Genomic DNA, 9,511 nt, shown 5'->3' on the forward strand with positions numbered 1-9,511 from the left:
GTCTGCTGCCCCGTAATCTAAAATGAGTGAGGTATTCATTGACTGCTGTTTACCGTCATAATTGAGGCCATGTGGTCTAAGATGGACCAGCGGTCTATGCCACTGCCTCCAGTCTACATTTATTGATGCATCACACGTGGGTTGGAAGCTGGCCCACTGCTCTTCACCAAAAAAAAAAAAACAAAGGCGATGACTGTTCACCAGAAATACTTTTTAAAATGATTCGTATTAATTTACCTGAAGCAAGTACGTTTTGAAATTGATCAAGGTCAGGCAATAATTGTACATGATGTTCAGTGTAGAAAATAACATTATCATTGATGATGTTGTTTCTCCCCTCATCTGATTTACTGCCTGGTCCTGTCCACTGTTCTAGGGGGCCCTGAAGGAAACAGAAGACATACAGTATGTGTTCTTGGCAGTCATCTTTCTACAGTACATTTAACTTTTAAGACGTTACAACCACATTTTAATACAACCACATTACACAACTGTTACTTTAACTTGGCTAACCTCGGTTCTATAAACCAAGCATAATTTTTACCCAATTTCTCTCCCGGCTTTTTGAAATCACAGGGACCCCATATAGGGTTGCACCCCCTAGTTTGGGAAATGCTGATCTAGGGGAAGCATACTAGAGTGCAAGCTATTCTGTCTTTTTCATGCATAATAGGAGAAGGCTGTATTGCCTAAAGGCGGTAGTGACTTTAAGTAGCTACCACCTTGTAGACAGTATCTGGTAACTGCTTGTGGTGAAAGGGAGTAGTCTGCTGAGGTAGAGAGAGAGTTTAGCCAGAAGGACTTTGTGAATTAAAACATACCAATGGTCTGCGCATGTGAAGCAAGCTGAGTGAATCTGTAACAAAGAGTAGAATTGCATGATAAACGGAGTCCAGTCGCAGTAACACAGACAAGGCTGCATTGACATTAAATGGAATCAACTGCATAGAGGACGTAGGGGTAGCCATTCATTCCTCTCAGTCCCTCTAGGGCTACTGCTGGCCTAAACCACAATCAAGACTGTGAAAAGTTATCAGCTGGCTGAGTGTGATCCATCAATCGAAGCTTCAGCCTCTGCCCTACATATACCACTGTAGCATATGTTCAAATCCAGCCTGCTGCTCTTTCAGCTCGTTCAGTCGTTCCACTGTCAATGAGGCATAAAAAGCCTAGAAACTATACTAATAAAATTCAAAAAGGTCACCAGCCCCACTCAGATGGAGAGCCAGTGATTCCTTTGGTAGTGGGTCACAGAGCTACTCCACAACCCAATGTCTGTGAAGCGTCTCTGTCCTCAGGCCATCATTTGCAATCTCCAACTCTCGTTTTCCAGACCTTGTTTTAATACAAAAAAAAAGTTTGATCGACTTTTTGCTCCCTCTCTTTTTTCTTCCAGGCCCACCGCGCCTTCAGTGTTTCTGCACCTCATTGAGGAAGACATGCTATTCAATTTAGCCTGGAAAGGCCATTATGACCTTCAACAGAGTGGGAATTCACCATTAAGGGGAATTGGATACCCCTACAGAAGGTTGTGTGTGTGTGTATGTGTTAGAGAGAGAGACTGAGAGACACAGAGAGAGACTGTGAATAAGTGCTTGCCTGTATGTGTGTGTGTGTGTGTGGAGGGGGGGTGTCATACATGTGTATGTGCAAAACCAACTACAGCACAGCCGCGGGGCCTGAGGTTTCCTGTAGAGCTAGTGGGCTCTAGATTTCAATCAGTAAGGCAACACCGTGGAAACTGACTTGCTCGTTGATTTCTCACTGATACTCAGGGAACCCCATTATACTGTCCATCTTAATACCGTTTCAAACAGGCCCTCAAATTCAGTTGTATTACATTAAAAGGCTTACCGTTTGGCAAAATTACGATGACACAAAATGTAAGCTCATGCTCTCAACTTAGGTCAAACGGGTCAACTGTTTCCATCTCCACACTGCCCTCTCCATCTCTACTGTATGTCGCCGTTGCGTTTCGCTGCACTGCTCCAACTCCTAAGTCTCAGTCATTGTGTTAAAGTGGTGGCAAGTTTCTAACGCCACAGCCTTGTGGTGGTAGCCTGCCATTACTAATACACAACAATCCAGTGTTAAGGATTCGGAACAGTATTGAGGAGCATGCGTTGAAAGGTTGTGTTGTAATGTGTTGTGTTGAAAAGCTGTGTATGTGGTGCTGTCCTCTGCTCCGTGAGAGGTTGTTAACACTGTTATTCCTAACCCAGACGAAGGCCGCCTGGCCTGTTCGCAGCCTTCAGGCCTCCCTGGCATCCCGCAGCACTAAGGCCATGCAGATCACATGACCAGCAGCATTAACCCCTAACACCTGTGGGAAGAACAAAATAGCTCCGACCTCGCGGCGGTTAAAAATGAGAGGCGATAAGTCTCACGACTTTGTGCTGATCAATGGCATACCCTGTCTTACATGTTTTGTGTGTGTGTGGGTGTGAGATGTGAAGGATCAGGCAAACGGTAACTAACGTGTTAATGGCCATGCTCTTTGAAGAACAAAACAGCAGGAAAGTCTTTAAAATATTAGACTCTCAGCAAAATAAAATGGACAACCTCCTTGTAGTGTCCCTAGCTATTGTGGACGTTCCCCAACTGGGTCGTAGCTCACTGGATGTTGCTTTCAGGGCATTTGTGCCTCTCATGGGAAGTAATGTTAATTACGGATGGGCACTCATCTGTAAAGTCCATATTAATATGAGTGGTTTGTACTGTATATCAGTTTAATATATTTGTTTGCTGTGTGTTGTAAAGTGAAGCCAGCTGGACAGGCAATGATCTTGGTTTCATAGAATCTATGTTTCAGCACAGACGTTAGTCTACATGTCCATCTTTGACAATGTAGCTCGCGTCATCGTAGCTGCAGGAGTAGTTCTCTAAAATTAAAGACTGCTGATGAAGAACACAAGCATGAAAAGGTAGCTAGAAAAATTAGCATTAACTTTAGTCTTTAGATATCGTCTAAACTCTGGTGATGTTTTTTGAATTGTGTAAGCTAGCTGGCTTGGCTGGCTGATTTGCCGGCTAGCTAACAAAGGCTAACGCTTTGAACCAAATTGGTTTTATTAAAAACAGTTGTCTTGTCGTTTAATTTCAAAGTGATTTGGAACCTAGCTAATTTACAGTACAAGCCACACAAACCTAGCTTAGGTTGACAATTGTGATAATTAACTAGCTACATTTTGTAGCTACTGTACATTTACTTTGAACCTCAATCCATGAAATCTTGTCGTTGACTCTATGCTAGTGAATTACAAGGGGAGAATGGTATTTTGTGAAAGACTTTCCATGATAAAGTATAAATACAAAAAATTACCCTGAATTTCCTTTCTTGAATGACACAGAGGAGCATGGAAAAATACAGCCAAACAAAGCAACACGTGGGTTGAGAAAAATAAAAGGAAACAGCAAAAAATGCCAAGGAAGACACACTTCAAAATGTAGCCTAGAAATTCAATCATGCTCAGACTTTCCTAGATCAGTGCAAACTGAATGGCCCACTAAGTTTAGCCAATGCAACATAGTTGTTTGGTGGGAATACTATGTGTAAATAAAGGTTAGATAGTGTTTCGGAATTTTGGAAAGTGGCATATAGATAAAAAGTGTGCAATAGGTGAAAAATATCATTATACTAGTGTGTTGAGAATGTATTTCTTTTCATAGAACGAATACATGCACAAACATACACATTGTATAATAAGTTATACCATCTATATCACAGAACATCACACCTATCAGAAACTTATTGTGTTCATGTATTTGCTTCCTGTTGCGGTTTGCTTCCTGTTGCAGTGCTTGCTATAAGCTCCTTGTTATTAACTACTTGGCAATCTCCCAAAAAAAATTCATTACTTTTAATGGACACTCTAGGTTTAATTTCTATTTACGAGCTTATCAAGTGTTAGTTCTGTCAACATTCAACTTTTTTCTATCAACTTTTTTCCACAACCATTTCTCCACATAAATGGATCTATTCAACCCTGATGAGCTAAAGGTAATTAGCAGTATTCCTTTCTGTTGCATTGGAATTATGTGAACTTTCGGACAACCCAAATAACTATCTAACTGAGGATCTATACTTAAACCTGCACATTAACTTTAGTAAGTTGGTATTTTCTGCTACACAGACAGTACCAGAGCCATGAAGTGAACATCCCAAAAAATTGGAACGGATATGGCTCTCCACCACGTTTGAAATATTTAGACAATGGGATAGTGAAAAGTGCTCACATCTGCTCGATCAGCTTACTTTTCCAACCTGATTGAGGAGACCAGAAACCATAAAAAAATTATACAGTTGGAAAGTTAACAAAAAATCAGCAATCCACAAGTGAGATATTTGGCCTTCACTTCTGCTTTGGACTTCTTTGACGAAAAGATTGTGATCATTTGAAAATAAATCACAGACACCTCACTAAATATGCATACTTTCCCAAAACACAGTTGTCCTGGGATTGCACAGAACTGTCAGGACTTCAGATCAATGGGCACAATTGAAGTTTTTAATCATCAACATGTTTACCAAAATAGTCATGAGCTCTAAACCCACACTTGTCAATAGGACTCTATTTCTATTGGACTACTAAAAATATTTACGAAATGCTCCAGTCCAGTTTTCATCATAGTAATGAGACTACACTCATGAAGGAGGTAAATGACCTTTTAATGGCATACATTTCTACATCTGTCCTCATGCATCTTGACCTTAGTGCTGCCTTGGACACTCTCTTCTTTTGGAGATTTTGGGAACACACATTGGTCTCCCCTGACTCGTTTTTGCCTGGTTTATGTTCTATCTATCAGAAAGATATGAGTTTGTATGTGTGGATGGTCGGTCTTCTGATAAATCAGGGGCACCCTTTGTTGTTCCATTTTTAGACAATTACAAAAACAATTTTGTCGAAATAAGCAGAAATGCTAATCTGCACATAATTACTTCAAGATTAGACTACAGCAATGCTCTTCTCTACAGTTACCCTTATTAGGTACTAAATAAACTATAGAAACTTCATTAAATATATGGTAAATGTATGGTAAAACCTTAACTGGAAAAAAATATAAAATTTCACCAGTACTAGCTTCTCTGCCTGTTGCGGCTAGGGCTGATTTTAAGTTTTAATTTTTAACCTACAAATAATTACATGGAGTTGCTCCTAGTTATCTCTCTGAATTGATCCTGCCGTACATACCTACACAGGCATGTACACCAGGACCAATTCACAAGACTCAGGCCTCCTTACTGTACATAGAATTTCTAAACTAACAGCTGGAGGCAGACCTTTCTCTGAAAGTGTTCCATTATTGTGGAATGATCAACCGATTAATGTGAGAGACAGAGTCTCAACCTTTTAAATATTTACTGAAGCTTCAGCACTTTAGTATTAAGTGTATTTTGGCCCAAACCCTCTTTGCTGTCTTTGCCTGGCAGGCTTCCCTCCATTGGGATATAATTTCTCCAATGCCATTTGGAAGTCAATGGGCTCATGTCACCCCATGCTGTCTCTAACCCTAATACAATGGGACTGAACTCTGTGGCCTACATTCAGCCCTCTGTCAGGGAGGTTTGCATGTGGTTGGTGTCCCTATGGTCTGGTGCTTGGCAAAGTGGGTGGAGTTATTTCCTGCCTGGTTGGTCCTGTCCGGTGTTATCTTCAGAGTCTCTCTAGGCCGCCCATGTCTCAGTCCCTAGTTTTACGCTGCAATCTTATGTGCCAACGGATGTTTATGTTTCATTCGTTTTATATGCTGAGGTATCCCTATGGATCCAAGGAAAGCTCTCTCTACATTTTCTGGTGTCCTGTTGTGTCTTAGGATGATCTGTGCCCTTGGACCAACCCCCAAGACTACCTGGCCTGACGACTCCTCAATGTTCCTGTCCAAAGTCCTCCTTGTTGTGTTGCAGATCTAGTTCCTGCTTGATAATTCCTGCCATCACTTCCTGTAGCTGACCTGGGTCCTTCCTGATTCCAGACACAGCCCACTGGGCATTTATTGACATGCTGGTTATCTTGATGTGCCCCATGAAGATAATGTCTTCTTCTAATCTTTGTCTGGCAGAGCCAGAAGAGGACTGGCCACACCTCAGTGTCCAGTTTCTCTCTGGGTTTCTTAATAGGTCCCGATCCTAGGAGGGAGTTTTCCTAGGCACTGCATACATTCTTGTTATTTCTTGCTCTTTGGAGTTTCAGGCTGGATATCTGTATAATCGCTTTGTGACAAATGCTGATGTAAAAAAAGGGCTTTATGAAATAAACGTAAAAACAACACGTGTTCATAATTTCAATAAATTCAGATGGGGTGACACAAATAAAGGACAGACAGTCTCTTGTAATGTACTGGGATTAACTTTTCAATGTTTGTCTTGGGAGAATTTTGTATTGATGAGCAAAGAGCAGAAGTTGTTGTTCTTTTGGCTTAAATTAAACATTAAAATCATGAAGGATCTAAATAATTTTGGAGGTTTTGTTAAGATAATCTATTATATGTACATGCTTTCAACTGATTATAATAATCTGTAAATAATGTGAATGTGATGTAAATGTATAGTAGCCTGTCAAAATTGACAGTGGGTCTACCTGGTAAAACGTGACTATCACAATAATCAGAGTAGACTGTGCCCTTGTTGTGGTCCAACAAGAACACTTTTATTATGGTTGTAGTATTTTTTTGTAATGGATTCATCAAACTGTAATTACATTGTGCACTGTGGTTTGGATTATTTCCTTTTTATTAGAATGGACAAACGTGCTCATGGAGCCAACAGGAGGAACTTATATAGATATATTTTGAACATCTGATTAACAAAAAGCATGACTCGTCATGACACACAAGGTAGGCACTGGTCTGAGGGTGGGGGGTGGGGGGGGGGTCAACGGGCGGGTTGTCGGGAGACATGACATCTCTAGTTGCGAGATATAATCTGGCAAGTATGGGAGAAAAGAGTTTGGTGTGTTTCGAGTGAATCAATACAACGATATGCGGATTTCATCAACCTTTTAGCGTGCTGACAAATTAACTGACCAAGGAAAGGGTGAGAGGTGAAGGATTGAGGAGGGAAAAGAAGGATGCAAAGAGTTTCCTGGGGTTAGAGGAAGAAGCTGGAAATTTGGAGTGATACAAATCAGCCCCAGCAGCAGATCGAGAGCAAGAGGATGGAATGAACAGATACAATTACATAATGTTCACATCAAAGTAATGATACTGGCGCCCATCACTAATAACTACAATGGTGGGACACGTTGAATTGTATCTGACACTATTTAAAAGTATGTAAAATCTCATAAATATCACATTACATACACAGAGAATGGGAGGATCCCATCCACAACAGCAGTATTGTGTTATTGGAGAGGGATTTGAGGGGTGTAGCCGTTCATTAGTTGGTTTTCTTTCTATCCCTCTTTCAACCGCAGTCACTGAAGTATACTCTAAAGCCAGTCCTACTGATCCTAACCCTAGCTGTATTCACATTTTCTCAGCTTATAGACTATTTGTCTCTCATTTCTGCTTATTCAATTCTTCTGTCGTTCTCTCTTTCTTTTACTTCCCCCTTTTTTTTTTACTCCTTCCCTGCATTTCTTGGGTGGATATGTGAGTCTCTCTTTCCATGCTGTGGCCTCTACAGGTCATTAAGACGCTCACTGCTGAGAAAGTAACGGCTAATGTATCCTTACCCTGCTATATTACGCATGCAAACGGCCTCATCCAAAAACCGGTCACTCTCAGCAAAGCCTTTCCCTCCAACACCATCTGGCTGAATGCAGTCAAGCCTGCGCGTGCACAGAGATCCCTCCAGATTCGCCTCTATGTCAGACGTATTCCATGTGGGGAAATAAATGTGTTTTTTAAAGAAATGTCTTGAAAACTGGCCGATAGGGGGCAACGGCTAGCGCGATGGGAATGGCAGCTTGCAAAAGCATTGGGCAGTGGCGTCGTTAGGCCTGGGAGCTATAGCCGCGGATCTTGAATAGCCCCGGATCTCAAATTGACCAAAAAATTATAATAATAAAAAAATAGTCCCCGATCTATTCATCTCTAATTTCGATGTTGCATTACGACATTGTAGACGTGTAGGCCGCTAGCGTGTACATCGAAATCAAAACCCTGTACTTTCTGTCGCGGGGGGTGGGCTAAGCACCGAATGTACTGTGATCCTAGCGACGCCTCTGGAATTGGGAATGGCAGTTTGCTAGCGCGTTGGGAATGGCAGTTTGCTAGCGCGTTGGGAATGGCAGTTTGCTGGCGCGTTGGGAATGGCAGTTTGCTAGCGCGTTGGGAATGGTACAGTAGATGGACAGTAAGGTAGCATGTTTGAGTTCAGTGCTGGACGAAATAATGTGTTAACATACAATACTTAACTGCTGCAACGTCTTCCAAAGGATATTATTGTTGACTAGGATTCGAGGGAGCAAGCCCCAGTTTATATCAACGGAGCTGCGTTTGAGATACTCAGTAGAGAGTTATACTAAAGAGATCCTCAACATTCAACCGACCACAAAACGTATTGACTTAAAATGCAAACAATCAGGTCAAGGTGTTGAACAGCGGTTATATTACTTAAGGTGCCATCATGGAGGTCATCCTAACCAGCTGCATCAAAACCTAGGAATTGCTCGGTATGCGAACCTCTGTCTGACGAAGGCCTGCAGCTTCATCAAGGACCACACAACATCCCGGGAGCATGTTGATCGACCGCTTACCGCTGAACAGAAGGGGCCTGGGATCCAGTTCCAACAGGCCCAGACAGTTTCTGTTTGCAAGCTGACTGCTCAACACTGAACTGACTGAGCACACCCACCCAGACATACATTAGTTCCTGCTACACGCCCACTTCATAACTGCTGCTACATGACTTCTGTTTAATGCTCGGACTCTGTTACTGTTAACAGCATCACACCAATGCATATTTTATACATAGCCAATACACATTTTAAATACTATAAATTATGGCTTCACCACTTTTAGTATTCTAATCAGTGTTTTTTTCTTACTGTTGTCATATATTTATGTGTTTACTTTTCTATGTGTAGTGAATTAATTCAAATTTTTTGGACTGTTGTTAGGGACCCGGCAAGTAAGTATTTAATTAAATGTTGTATAACTAGTGTATCCTGTTTATTTGACAATTACAGTTTGACACATTTTATTGTCACTTCACCTATAGACTTTTGATTTCACAAATGTTGAATACTGACATGAGACTGTGAGATCAGATCGCAGTGTGAGTGTTGTGTGTGTGTGATATGTAGCACATGGCTGGAGAATGAGACTATGTTCACCTTCTCAGTCTACTTATAATGCTTTGAGAAAAATAAACCTTTGTGAATCCTTTTTGATTTGATTTTATGGTACTTTCAATGAACCAGTTATTTTGGCAGAGGTATACTAGGTTAACTTTCGCTGGTGGTGGAACGGAGGTTTGGTTCAGGGCAAAAGTCAGTGCAGTCAGAAAAGAGCTCAGTCAATCAAGATGCTTCACAACACACTGCCCTCATAAGGTTGAGGG

At 41.3% G+C, this 9,511-nt stretch overlaps 1 long non-coding RNA gene across 1 annotated transcript; it reads right to left on the reverse strand.

Moving 5' to 3' along the window:
- Nucleotides 1-243: 243 nt before the first annotated feature.
- LOC109616728 lies at nt 244-9,071 on the reverse strand. Its single transcript, XR_002197967.2, has 3 exons — nt 8,632-9,071; nt 822-856; nt 244-382 (listed from the first exon to the last, which is right to left on the reverse strand). It is a non-coding gene; the product is annotated as an uncharacterized LOC109616728 (long non-coding RNA).
- Between the last annotated feature and the right edge of the window lie 440 nt (nt 9,072-9,511).

The sequence above is a fragment of the Esox lucius genome, chromosome 16 (genome assembly GCF_011004845.1).
Source record: "Esox lucius isolate fEsoLuc1 chromosome 16, fEsoLuc1.pri, whole genome shotgun sequence".
Classification (NCBI taxonomy): domain Eukaryota; kingdom Metazoa; phylum Chordata; class Actinopteri; order Esociformes; family Esocidae; genus Esox; species Esox lucius.